The 13,784-nt window shown below is 50.4% G+C and overlaps 2 protein-coding genes across 2 annotated transcripts in view; one reads left to right on the plus strand and one right to left on the minus strand.

The window, feature by feature from the left end:
• The window catches only part of GNAZ (G protein subunit alpha z), an 81,968-nt gene extending 68,286 nt beyond the window's left edge, over positions 1 to 13,682 (minus strand). Inside the window, exon 1 of the mRNA XM_044444423.1 lies at positions 13,616 to 13,682. The gene's annotated coding sequence lies outside the window, so the exon portion shown is untranslated. The remainder of the gene's footprint in view (positions 1 to 13,615) is intronic.
• Positions 1 to 13,784, plus strand: part of RSPH14 (radial spoke head 14 homolog) — a 133,159-nt gene that overhangs the window by 102,150 nt on the left and 17,225 nt on the right. The gene's annotated exons all lie outside the window — the stretch shown is intronic.

The raw sequence follows: 13,784 nt of genomic DNA on the forward strand, positions 1-13,784 counted from the left end.
AAGTACCTTGGGGTACAGCAAGCACAGACTACCTATTTGGCCCCAAGAGCAAGATGCTGGGGGCAGGGCAATGCATGCTCACCCTGCTTCTTCCTGTCACCCACATCTCAGCACGAAGGGATGTTCAAAGCTCCCCTCCTTGCCTGCTGAAGTGGAACTGCGGGACAGGCGGGAAAAGGGACGCTTCCCATGCACCACTCCAAGATCCCACTTTCCCAGCGCCAGCAAGTGCTGAGGAGCCCCACCTGCTGCCCCCAGCCATGCTTCCAGCACAGCCCCCAGCCCCAGGAGTCACTGCTCAGCGCTGCATCGGGATCGCTCAGCACAGGCTAATACCAGGCCAAGGGGCACTGGCTGGGCATGAAGGGATGGGTGAAGGCATGTGGCCAGCGGGCTGTAGGCTCCCTTTCAAAGTTCTCATATACACGGTTACTTCCGGCAACAAGCAGAGATTTCCAAGAGGTCTATGCATTAGGACAAGCCCAGCATGAGTAAAAAAAGATTCAAAACCATTTCTACTCTCCCAATGAGTTAAGCCCAAATTAAGATTAAATGCCTACATTTATAGGCATGTGTTAGCCTGGCTCAGACACTTATATCTCATCTTAAGACAGGATATGTGTGAGGATTTTGTTCATGGGCATGCCCACTGACAAGATAGGAGATCCTCGGCTCGACAAATCTAGATGCAAGAAGGATCTCGGAATTGTTGTAGATCACAGGCTGAATCAACAAGAGTCAACAGTGTGATGTGAATGAAAAAAAGGCAAATGTTATATTGGGCTGCATTAATGAAAGTATCACTCCAAATCCCATGAAGTGCTAGTTCCCCTCTACTCAGCACTGCACAGGTTTCATCTGGCTCTCTGTGTCCAGTTCTGGTCACCACAGTTTAGGAAATATGCAGCCAGGCTGCAAAGGATTCAGAGGAGGGCAAAAAGGATGTTGCAGGGTCAGGAAAGAAAGCCCTGGAGGGTGAGATGGAAAGAACTGGGCATGTTTAGCCTCCAGAAGGGAAGACCGAGGGAAGAGGTAATAGCCCTTTACAGGCACGTGAAAGGCTGTCCCAAAGAGGAACCAACGGGCCCAAATGCATTTCACCCTTCTAGTCCCCATGCACCAGTCAGAGCGGCTCTCAGCCATTTAAAAACACAGCACACCCCTTTTCAAAGCAGTTGCTCACAGTTCTGTCAGACTGCAGAATGGAGATGGGAGACAGGACGGCAAGGGCAGCAGCCTCAGTGAGACCACGTGGGGCTACTGCTTACTGAAACTATGGTGCCTGCTGAGGACTGAGTCACTCTGGCAGCCCTTTCAAACTGCAGCCCAACCCCATTTGGAGGAATACACCATGTGCCTCTGTTCCCCACCAAATGCTTTCCTGGAGTCCGTGTTCAAAAATCCTCGCAGTTGCCAAGATCATTCTACCACGTGAATAAAATCGTGGTGCAAGCCACCTCTGCAATGAGTTGGCATCCAGCTACACACTGGAAATAATTTAATTTAATTTAATAAAACATTTCTATCCCATCTTTCACTAAACATTTCAAGACGGCTTACAGAACATAAAGAAGGTAGATTGCGGTAAAATTCAATTTCTCACAGAAATTGAAAAAGATTTTGAATGTTGACTCCAGATGAGTCTGTGTACATTTCTTCAGGATTTTTACTAGGACCTGAAAGCTTGTGTTCCAGCCCTGTGGCCTAAAGGTCAGTTAATAAATCTGCCAGCTTTTTTTCCACTGTTCTCCTGGATGGAGGAACTGTAATTCATTCCCATCAGTATGAAAGCACTGCAAAAACAGTAAAACAAGATGGATTTCCTTTTCCATAAGATAATGAAGCATATCTCCCCTGGTTTCTTCCATGAGCAGAGCTCTCCACAAGGTGTTATTTGGGCCCCAGAGGAACAGCCTCTCTGTCTCTCAGATGAATGGCTGGAAGGATGAGAACTGATCCCAGACCAGGTGTCAGAAGTAGACGTACATTCAACAAATAAAAGTTGAAATACATCACCACCCTTTGATCTGATCCATGCAGAATGAAAATTAACAGAAAATGTAGTTTCTCACATTACCATGGAATTATGCGTTTGTTCACCCAGGATCTTGCAAGCTCACTCAGTGAACACACAAAGCTGCAGAGAGGGCTTTTGAAATTAGCCACAGCCTGGGTCTCAGCTGACTCAGGTTGCCCTTGACCCTGCTGAAAAGGAAGCAGCCTCTGCTTGCCTTAGGGAGTGGAGGAGCGGCGGCTCTGCCAGCATACCTGGGAGGGCTTCTGTGTGCCATCCACGCAAGAGCAGCTCTGGGCTGACATCCTCCACTCCTTCTAAAGCCAGTGAAGTGTCAATCGTTCTGGCAACTCCAGCTCTCTAGGTCATCCAGCTTACAAATGAGCTCCTTATCTATATGCCAGGCATGCTTTAATTTCACTTGCAAGCCACGTTCAATTCAGTATCAGATGTTTGCCCAATTTTGTGCACGCAGTCCATCGGAGTAGTGTACTGCTCCAACAGGGATGAGCTGTGTGATACATTCTTAGGTCTCACTTCCATCTCATATGCTAGAAGTTACCCCGTTTTTTTTGCCTTGCACCATTGTCACTAGAGAGTACATCCTGCAAGTACCTGAGAAAGCCACATGGACCTCAGTCTGGCAGAACAGAGACCAAATAAACAAACAAAAAGGCAAATGCCTTTACTGCACTTTTGTTTACCTGGATGAGCACTTCAGAAAAGCCAGGTAGCAAAATATTAATACTTGTTTTTTCAAGCATAGCAGATGCTCTGTGAGGAATGATACATAGCTTGCCTTGCTCATGCATGAACCAAAATCATGCATGTTTCTTTTCTTAAAAATGCCATTCATGTTCCAACTGTGATGCAGTGCCACCTGCCTCTTGACACAGGGCAAAAGCCATGTCCTCCTGGGTTCAACAGATGACAGGCCAGGACAAAGTCCCAGCTGCAACAGATTTGCTTCTGTCTGGTGATGCTGTGTGGCCATAGCCCAAGCTTGCATCCCAAGCATTTTTGCTTAGTATTATGCCAGACCATAGGCCACAAATGCAGTGCCCATGTTTGACTTTATACCATGTGGGCTGGGTCATCCCCCGTTCTGCAGCCTGCCACATGGCCCAGAGGGATATCAGTGAGGATAAGTGCAGCAGTCAGGTGGCACGTGGGAATCAGATGCACTGAAAGAACGTCTTGACGCAATTATTTCTAAAGGCAACAATCACGAATGCCAACTGCATTAGCATTTCTCATGTTCTAATTCATAAGAATAAGCAATGGATACTAGTATCCGCATGGTTTCCGTATTCTCCACCCTCAAGCCCCCTCTGGCTCAGGAAAAGCCTCAGAGGAAGAGGCGGCAGCATCAATCTGTGCTGCAGTGGGACCTCCCCACCATCTCCCTGAATTCAGAGCACATGTCCCAGTGCAAGCACCACCACTCCAGGCCTGGGGAGCGAGGCCGTGCAAGCTGGCAGTGGTCCTCCAGGGGGCACAGGCAGTGGGTCCAGGCCTCCCAAGGCCCCTGCGTGCTGCTGACACAGGGTTCCCTGGGTGAGTCTGGCCAGCGCTTCAATGAGTCCGCTTTGGAAACCTTGAGCTAAGGCAGGGCAACAAAGCATTTTTCTGTGATCCTACAGATGTGAGGTACCTCCGGAAACACACCCTCTGTTCCTTGGTTCTGTCTTGAGCGAAACTCACACAGGACTAGCGCAGGGATACTTTGCTTTAGCGCACTTTGCAGACATTGCATTATTTGATGAACGGGAGGTTTGTGGCAACCTGCGTCGAACAACTCTATAGACGCCATTTTTCCAACAGCATTTGCTCGCTTCACGTCTGTGTCACACATTGGTTATTCCCACAATATTTAAAACTTTTTCATTATTATTATATTTGTTATGGTGACCTGTGATCAGAGATCTTTGATGTTACTATTATAATTGTTTTGGGGTGCCACAAACTACACCCATGGAAGATGGTGAACTTAAATCGATAAAAGAGTGTGTTGTGGCTGTTTAGACCATTCCCCCATCTCTCTCCCTTTCCTTGGGCCTCCCTGTTCCCTGAGACACAACAATATTGAAATTAGTTCAATTAATAACCCTACAATGGCCTCTAAGTGTTCAAGTGAAAGGAAGAGTCACATGTTTCTCACTTTAAATCAAGAGCTAGGGCTCTGTTTTTCTAGACATAATGTTATTGCACACTTAATAGACTACAGTATAGTGTAAACATAACTTTACATGCCCGGGGAAACCCCAAAATTCATGAGACTCGCTTTGCCGCAATATCCACTTTACTGCGATGGTCTGGAACCGAACCTGCAATATCGCTGAGGTACACCTGCACGATGATTAATGACTAAATACCATTGGCCGAGGCTTTGTCGAAAACATCCACTCTGAGGAACAGGTCAAGAGCCACCAAAGGTCCTCCACTTGGGAAAATTTGCCATAAACCTCACATGAAGAGACTGGTGGCATGTGGCAGAGGGTGGGGCATAGAAACCTGGAAACAGAGAGAGCCAGAAGGGTCCTCCTGAGCCATCTAGTCTGATCCCTGGCTCCAGCTGGCTCCGCTCATGACATCATCCTCCATCCCACCCAGTGACCCACAGAAAGGGGACACTGAGTCTACACTTAAATCAGTCCTGGACGGTCCATACCATGCAAGGAGAGTGTCAACTTTCCTGATAGCAAAAGCAGCAAAAGCTTACACACAAAATGGGAAGCCGCCAGGAGTGACACAGCCAGGGTGGTGTGTCAAGTGGCACTCACTGCCGATCACACTGGAAGAAAGGTCCTGGTGACACCACTGGTCATGTGAACCAGGCACTCACATGTGCCCCAAGTCTGAACTGAGGCTGGGCACAATGGCACCTCCCCATCTGAAGGCCCAGGAGGATTAGCAGCTGGAGCAAAAAGCCCAAAACGCACAACGCGAAGCTCCAAGAGGCTGTGCAAGGCATCCTTAATTGCACGCCTGGGTTGTGAAGAGGGCCTGAGCTGGAAAAGTGGACATGCACACAGCCCTGCACCGTGCGCACAGTTGCCATTAGGGCAGATCCCAACCTCTGGCTCAGAGCTCACGGGCTGAAGCCCTTGAAACTGTGCAGGAGAAACATGCCAGAGTAAATTGGCTGCCGGAAACCTCATTCTTCCCCTCACCAAGATTCCTCACTGAATCAATTGCCTATTACAAGGCACACGTCTTTCTGGCCTGATGTAGTGAGACTGCAGGACTCCCTTAAGTCCATCAGATGACTCTGAATCCCAGCCTGAACCTGAAAGAAGCCCAGAAAGGTGGAGGAAGCTTTTTCCTGTGCAACTGCAAGCGTTCAACATCACTTTTTAAAAGATTTGCTTTCTAGCAGCTTTTTGGAATTCGTGGCGTCTGCTTAAACTTGCCAGCTGGTTAATGTGTCTGTGAAAAGCAAATACAAAAATACAAGCTGAAACTAGGCAGGTTGGTTTTATTACACAGGTCACTTTTCAGAAAAGTTGGACTGTTCCCTTGCCCTTCCTGCCACTCTTCTGGCAGCCTGGGTCCCCCCAGACCCATGCCACTGCGGGCCCTTCTCGGGTTGTGTTACTAGAACACTGGCTTCCCACTCAGCCAACATCTGAGGTGAAGAGGCGTGGAGTCAGAATGGTAGCTCCGTTCCATGCCAGCACGGTCATCCCAGAGACCAGAGGTGCACAGACAGGGGAACCAGCCATGCCACGGATGCCTCAAAGTGGACCCTACTTTTCCAAGAACCACTCCCGGAATGAGCACTGATGCTGTGCAAGGGCCACGCGGCTCAGTCCCGACACAACAGTGCGGCATCCTTCATCACACGTCGCTAAAAATTTTCTCTGTTTTTTTATACAGTGCAAATTTGGGTCAGAATGAAGAAAGAGAACTTAACTCAATCTTTTTTCCTCTTGTGAAAAGAGAATGGGGCTTTGTGCCACATCAACATGTTGTTCAAAACACAATCAAAATAGAGTTTCCCAGACAGACTGAAATCTTAAACACATGTACTTATTTTTTAATGTTTATATCCCTCCTTTTTACCTTTAGGTAACCCAATGTGGCTTACATGTTCTTTCTCTTCCCCCTTTCCATGTTATTTCACAATGGCCCTGCAAGGTAGCTTAGCCTGAGGGTCAGGAACCAGCCCAAAGTCAGCCAGTGAATTTCATGGACAAGCAGGGACTAGAACCTGGATCTCCTGAAGCCCAAGAGAACATGGGTTCTTATTACTTTAGTGTAACCTTTGCTGAATCAAGGAAGATTTATTTCCAATTAAACACGCATAGGACTGGGTTGCAAGAGACTCAGAGGAAATCAGCTTTTTCTGCATAGCCAACTTTAGAACTTTCCTTCATACATCTGTGCCAAAAGAAGTAAGATCTTGTAATATGTCCAGGGGGTACCTGGCTAGTTCTGCAGCATGTAGAACGAAGAAGGTGAGGGCGGACTCTGTTAATAAGTTACAGATATTTAGGGCCTTCTTGCCCAGAAAGAAATGCTAATCTAATTTCAAGTACCTTCTCCCTGGAGAAGCTGGAATAGAACTGAATCATCTAATTAAGATTTGATTACATCTGTATTGTTCAGTGTTTCCTTAAGAAAGAAAAAGAGGCAAGGCAGAGCCTGCACCCACATCTCACAATGCACAAGCAACTACAGATGGAGGCAGAAGCACCACCGTCTTCCTCTCAGGCTAGGCCAGCATCAGAGGAACCAGTGCCCTTCAGAAGAGGTGGCACACTGGGGCTGCCCCTCCATTGCGGGCTTTTCTAGGACACTAAACTGGGTGAGCGCTTCGCTTAGACTTTCTGCCTCAAACGCCAAGATGGCTCTGCTCAGCTCTCATTCCTCACTTTAGGCTTCCTGAAACAGGATGAGATCATCAGCACTGCACAGAATTCAAATCGGCCAATTATCCCTTCTCCCAAAGCTTTTATATTCAATTTTAATTTACCCAGAATTGTATGAGAACAAAATATGATGGTTTAAAAAAGGCCTCACTTCTTGGTGCATTCTCTACCAACAGCTGAATTGGCAAACCCACCCAGGTTTCAGGTTTGTTCCCGTGCCCGTCTGATGGAGGAACAGGAACTTGCCGCTAGGTCTGCACCAAATTGCCCATATACCATTTTCTGTGCCTGCTGGAAGGCGAGATGCTACCCGGTCAAACCGCCTCATCAGGAACATTCAATGGCCACTTAACCTGATTTTACACCCCTCTTGCACAGTGACAGTGAGGAGGAAAAAGGAGTTGCCAAGGCAAGAACTGGTTCAGTTACATTTAACAGTATAAATGAACTCTCGCTATTTGGAAGTGAGACTGGGAAGGCAAGATACAGAAGACTCTGCAGGAGATGCCTACAGAATTAATAACTTGTTCAAGATTACACAGGCTCAAGATCTCAAGAAGAAAGTTATCATTTGTTCAAAAGTGTGTTTAGGTTCCATTTTGAAGTGTCATTTTTACCTGGCTACTGTTAAAAGCAACAGCTGGAATCCCAAAAGCTATCTGGGGCACATGCAAGTAGCTGCTTACCTCTTCCTTCCCCACTGAACATAACCCCACTTCTAGCCCATGTCATACACTGATTTTCAAAATCCTCTTCAGTTCCTGGTTTTCTTTTTAAAATTGCTCTCCTAAACCAGTGTTCAGTATGGTAAGGTAAAAAAAAGGCCAAAGAGCATTACATTTCCCTGCCAACAACGAAACTCAGTGGGAGTCCCATAACTCTGGACTTACACAGGCCTCGCCCTGCAGAAGAGGCATGCACAAGTGGGCAGGATCCAGAATGACACGCCCCACCTGGGCTCCCTCTGCGCCAACGTCACGGCCTCCCTCACCACCTGCCCTCACTGACCCCCCCCTTGGTTCTCCCCCTGCCCTTGCTGTGGTTCTGCCATGCCATTTACCAGTCTTCAAGAGCAGGAACGCGGGCGGCACCATCCCCTCGTCCTCTACCAACACGTTCAGCACAGTGGGAGTGAAATGCCAGCAGGAGAGTGTTCCTAGTGTGCGTGGCCCGTGCCGACGGATCTGCGGAGGGACCACCCGGCACGCACAGCTGGCCTGCTGGAAGATCACGGCCATGTCACAGGCCGCCATGCACCATCGCTTAGCTCCAGTCAAAAGTACTGCAAACACTGCACAGAAGTTCTGCAAGCAACCGGTCGAGCAATTGCTACCTCTGCTCTCAATGCTTCACATGAAGACACAGAAAAACTAACAGACAAGCCCGAATGTTTGATAATACTCAGCAGAACAGTTTAGCCTGCATAAAAATATTACCATGAAGACTGATTGCACTACTGTATTGATTTCTGAAGCCATCCTGCATCTGAAATCACTTTTATCTGTAACCAGATCTGCACAAGTCTTTCTTGATATCAATACACCCACAATCACTCTGTCTCAGACTTCTCTCTCTCTACGAGATAAAAACCATGTGGGCCAGAACAAAAGCCTGCTGGCCTGCAGTTCTGCCTGCACAGAAGCCAACGGGAAGCCCAAGCCGGACACAAGAAAGCAGCTCCCTCAACCAGCATTCAGACACTCTGTCTCCACTGGTAATTTGGACTGGTGGCTGTTGGTAGCCATATTCTGCCACGAATTTGCCCAATCCCATCACTTTGTTGAAGCCAGTCCCAGTTTTGGTGTGCTGTGCTGAATCTCCCACGACGGCCCCACGCATGACCCTGGCTCTAGTATTATCAGACCGGGAGGGCCATGTGCAACTGGATGCATCTTGCCATGTCTTGCCTCACCAGCGTTTTTCTAAGTTAACAGGCAGCAAACACTGTAAGCTTTCCTGTCAGAGGAGTTGCTGTTGCCCCCAGTTGGGAGTGGGGCTCCCAATTCTCTGCGCCAAGTCCAGGGCCTGCCAACAGCCATGGGCCTTGGGAAGCCTCTTCCCGCTGGACAGAGTCACAGTCTTGCCAAGCTGCCTTTCCACTCACCCTCAGTCGCACACAGCTCTGAAGAAGGGGGCTGGCAGCCATCAGCACAGCCTCCTCGTTTCCATGGAGAGGTCCAGGCCAGCTAAGACTCAAGTAAAGGTGAGTATGATCAAACACAGACTGCTCATGAAAATGCTGTGGAAGCCTTGGCCTGTTCCCGTGCAGCAAGCCTTGGAAACCTCCGGAATGGTACATTGTGCGGTACCAGGAAGCCAAAACCTTGATTTCTATTCAAGTCTCCCTTGTCAGTGGCCAGCTATCAGAAGCTGCAGCACCAAGATCTGATGCTGGCTCTTCGTGTAGGCAGGAAAGTGCCCCCAGCATGGCCCAGCTCGACTCAAGAGCCTGGCCTGGAGTTCCCGAACCTTCTCGGAAGTGCAGTGCTGCTCTGCTTCAGCAGCTCCGAGCACAGGCGTGTGACTCAAGCACGCTTTGCTCATGTGCATCACGCTCCCCTTCAGAGGTTCTGTGGGGGCGGGGTCAGTTGGGCAGAGGCAATGGACGCCATCCCAGCTCCTGAAACCTTGAGAGTCCAGGGAAGGGCGGGAGGACCAGAAGCGAGCCAGGCCTGAGGCATGACCCAGGGGCTTCTATCATGAGAGTCTCTGGCTATGCAGTAATACAAAACAGACTGATCCCATACAAAGAAAGGAGTTCGAAAGCAGCAGGAAGGGAATTTTCAGCATTTTCAAACATTGAATGTTGAACTAAGAGCTGTTGATAATTTGAGCAATGTGACAAAATGTGAGAAAAGATCAAGGAAACAAAGACAATGTTCACAGTTATAAGAAAACTGCAGAAGACCATCCAGGACTCCTTGCAGACATCTATCTGGGCTAAGGGATTAAGGGAGCAATATATTGGAAAGGGTTTACAAAAGGGTCAGATGTGGTCAGACAAGGCTTGTTGTGCCCAGACATAAAAATAAACTCTCTCGGTTTGCACCCCACGGCTACATCACACCTGTGTGACTAAGCCACATTTAAGAGGTAGCAGGGACCTTCCGATGCCCCCTTCTGAAGGTGCAGGCAGGACTCTGAGTGTGGAAGGGGGCTTGGAGGTGTCCTGCCCCATGGCAGCCAACAAGAACCATCTCAGAGAAAGGAAAAGGGGGCGGGAAGGGGAGGTGACTGGAGACACCAGAATAAGAACTCTCCTGAGGCATTACCAGGCTCCGTCTGATGCAGTTCCACTCTGAAGCAGCCCAGCTGAGCAGACAAAAAGGAAGGTACAGGGGCGAGGAGGGAGAGGTTGCCCCTGCTGCCCTCTCCGCCCTACACTGGATGGCCAGAAGTATCCGAACTTAGCAGCTGCGCCTCCAGTCATCAAGGGCGCAACTGAAAGGCTGCATACAAGTCATTATATCTCAAGTCATCTCTGACTTCTGACAACCCCATGAATGAAAACCCTCCACAACAGCCCTGCTCAGCTCTCAGCGCAAACATGCAGCTTCCTTTATGAATTCAATCCATCTCCTATTTGGTTCTCCTTTCCTCTTCCGTCCTTGACTTCTCCCGGCATGATAGTCTTCTCCAGTGAATCTTTCCTTCTCATGATGCGCCCAAAGTACAAGAGCTCAGTTTTGTCATTTTTGCTTCTAGGGAAACCTCTGGTTTGATTTGAGCGAGGACCCACATTAACACTTGATACAAAAGTTGTGCAGAGTTGTTTGGTTGAATTCTGGGTGGGTGGCTTAATGTTATGAGCTGCCCAGAATTTTGCCTATGGGTGGTATAGAAATGTAATGAATAATAATAATGTCATAAAATCTTAGAGTAATAAATAGAGTTGGAAGGGGCCAGAAGGCCATCAGATCCAACCCCCTGCTCAGCACGCGACTCCAAGTTAGACCATCCCGCTCAGATTTCAGTTAAGGTTCTGGACACTGCAAAGCAACTCAGGTACACCATACGAACCGTCTGTCTGCTTCTGCAGAGGCAGGTGGAAGCCCTCCCCATGCATTTGAGCACTCACTGTAGTGGTGCAGCAGGGAGTCCGTGTGGTGCGGCTGCAGGAGTGCGGCAGGGAGAACCTAGAACCATGGAGATCCCCAGGCGACTCTGGGCCAGCCACTGGCTCCCAGCCTAATCTGCCTCACTGGATTGTGATGAAGCTAAAACAGAGAAGATGATTACGCTGAAAGCTGCCTTGGGTTATCATTACAATACACAAACAGTTGAACTTTTATTCTTAAGGTTCTACAAGCGAACATGACTTGGAATGCCACCTCACATAATTAACTGCTAAAATGAGTATGATTTAAGCAGACTCCATGTGTGTAGGATTGACACCAGTTAATCCTCTCGCACTGTTGTTCTGTAGCCTTTATTTACCTATCTGTCCATCTGACTGCTACACTGATGCATTTATGCCTTGCCTTTCTTGCAAGCTCCCCATGCATGGCATACATGACCCTTCTGTAAGGTGGGCGAGGCTGGGAGTCCATGCCTAGCCCAAAGTCATCCAGCACCTCCTTGGCTGAAGGGGGACTCGAACCTGACTCTCCCACATCCCAGCCCAGCAAGCAACATCACACGGGCTTCAGAGCCTCCTGATACATTTGAGGTCAGAACACACTGACAGAAAATTAAGCTATAACCATTTAAACGACATGTTACAAGTTGAGTCAGCACATGCTTACTGAGAACTGAGTCCCACTGGGTCTCCTGGGGCCTGCTCCAAGTATGTGTGCCCCAAACTAGAGCGAGCGCTCCCTTCACAGACCCCAACAGCAATCTCACTGTCAGTTTCCTCCTGACACACTGAAATGAGGATGAACTCCCATCCTCTGGTACTGTATGGGGAGTCTTTATATTCTGAATGTAGACAGAATGCAAAAGTAGCCATTGCATGCATCCACCTCAGACCTAGAGAACCCTTCAATCCATCATTTTTATGTTTATTTGAGCAAGGATAAGATAGGCAGTCCCCGAGTTTCAAACATCTGAGTTACAAACAATTTATGTTTACAAACAAAATGCCAAACATCCAATTAATTTTTTTAAATCGCTGCAGAAAATTATCATCACCATAAAGTGTAAAGCGATAGAGGGGGCCTCCAAAGCATCACCATAGAGAGGAAGTGAAAGGGAGAGAGGAAGGTCTCCAAAGCACTTCTTCCTGCCCCACCCATCTGGAGAGAGAAATCTCACCAGCATTTCCTTGTTGCAAAGAGGAGGTGCTGGTAAGTTTGGCCATGGAGGGCAGATATAGTTTTTTTCACTTTTCCTAACCCCTGTGAATTTGGAGGGCCAACTGTAAAGGATCCAACATACATACAAATTCAACTTAAAGATTACTTTTATCAGGAACAAATCTTGCCCAGGAACTGCCTGTATTCAAAGCCACATTCTATTACCACAGTTTTGCCTGGGGTGGTCAAGTTCACCAGAGGGGTCTGGCACAATTCAAAGGAATGGCTTCCAAAATTCAGTGCTGTAGGACAGTATTCTTAGCAGAACGTTCAATGATTTGTTAACGGTGCAGCGTTCTGTGTACCAGTAGCCAGAGTGGTTCATCGGAGAGCACCTTGCCATGAGGCGCACTCTCCTACCATGTGTGCTCCTGCCCCTTCCCAAGAACCACCCCTCGCCTCTTGATGGCTGTTCCTCCAGAGTGTCCTCCATTCAAGGGCAGGGCTCAGCCCTTTCTTCCCAAGGGGGGGGGGGGGGGAGCCATGCTGAAGCACAGAGCATCCCTGGCTGCAAGCACCCAAGAGAAGGATGAAGGCAGAGCCCCCACACAATCCCCTTTGGGGGAGGGTCCCAGCAGCCAGCCGGAGGTTTGCCAAGGGGCACCCAAGAGAGCAGGCGAGTCGCTCCTCCGAGTGGCACCCAGGAAAGGCCATCTGCGATCAGCAGCCTCCAGCCCATGGGCCTGCTCTGCTCCTTCTCCTCTGCAGTAAAACTGAGCCAGGCAGTCACCCTGAGGCTGTGCCCCCCCCCCCCGAGAAAATTACGGAGGCGGTTCCAGAGCAGCTGGCGAAGAAGCGTGTCGCTGAGCACCAGGGAAAGCGCCGATTCGGGGCGGGGTCGCGAGCGTCTTCCCTGATTTGGGGCGGGGAAAGCACAACTGCAGGGCACAAACTAATTAGGTTAGGTCAATAGCTGCCTAGTGCAAACGCTGCAGGAGCGCGCACGGAAGCGAGCGAAATCCAGGCGGCGGAGCGGGCGAGAAAGGCCAGTGCGGCGCGCCCCGACGGAGAGCGCCCTCCTGCCCTGCCCGGGCACCTGCGAGCACGTCTCCGCCCGCGGCCCGTCGCTGGCGCAGGCGGGAGCTGCCCGCAGGTGCGGCTCCGCGTCCGGCGCCTGCCCCCTCGCAAAGGCCCCAAGGGGCTTGTAACCGGGCGGCCCGTCGCCTCTCTTCGCCCCCGCCGCGAGGGCGCCCACCCCACCCGCCGCGGCCTCAGACCGACCTCCGCGCGCCTCCAGCCGGCGCAGCGCCGGCGCCGCGGTCGCGCTTCCCTCCGCGGGCCGAGGGTCGCGAACGAGCCGCGGCCGCGTCGGGAAGGTCACTGGCGCGGGGAGCCGCCGCTCCCCGCTCCCCGACGCGGCGCGCAGCCGGTGCTGACCCAGTTCCGCGCCCGGGCGCGGAGCAGCCCCGCGAGAGCCGAGCGGCACCTACCTGCCCACGGGCGGCCGGCCGCGCAGCCGCCGCCGCCGAGCCTCACCGGCGCAGGGGTGCCCATCCTCCCCGGGCGGGCAGCAGCGGCCCCGGCGCTGCCTCCTCCTGGCGGCCTGCCCGCGGCTGCCGGGCGCGGCGTGGCGGCCGGGCTCCCCGCCCGCCGGGGACG

The sequence above is a fragment of the Varanus komodoensis genome, unplaced genomic scaffold, assembly GCF_004798865.1.
Source record: "Varanus komodoensis strain SLA01 unplaced genomic scaffold, ASM479886v1 scaffold44_3, whole genome shotgun sequence".
Lineage (NCBI taxonomy): Eukaryota > Metazoa > Chordata > Lepidosauria > Squamata > Varanidae > Varanus > Varanus komodoensis.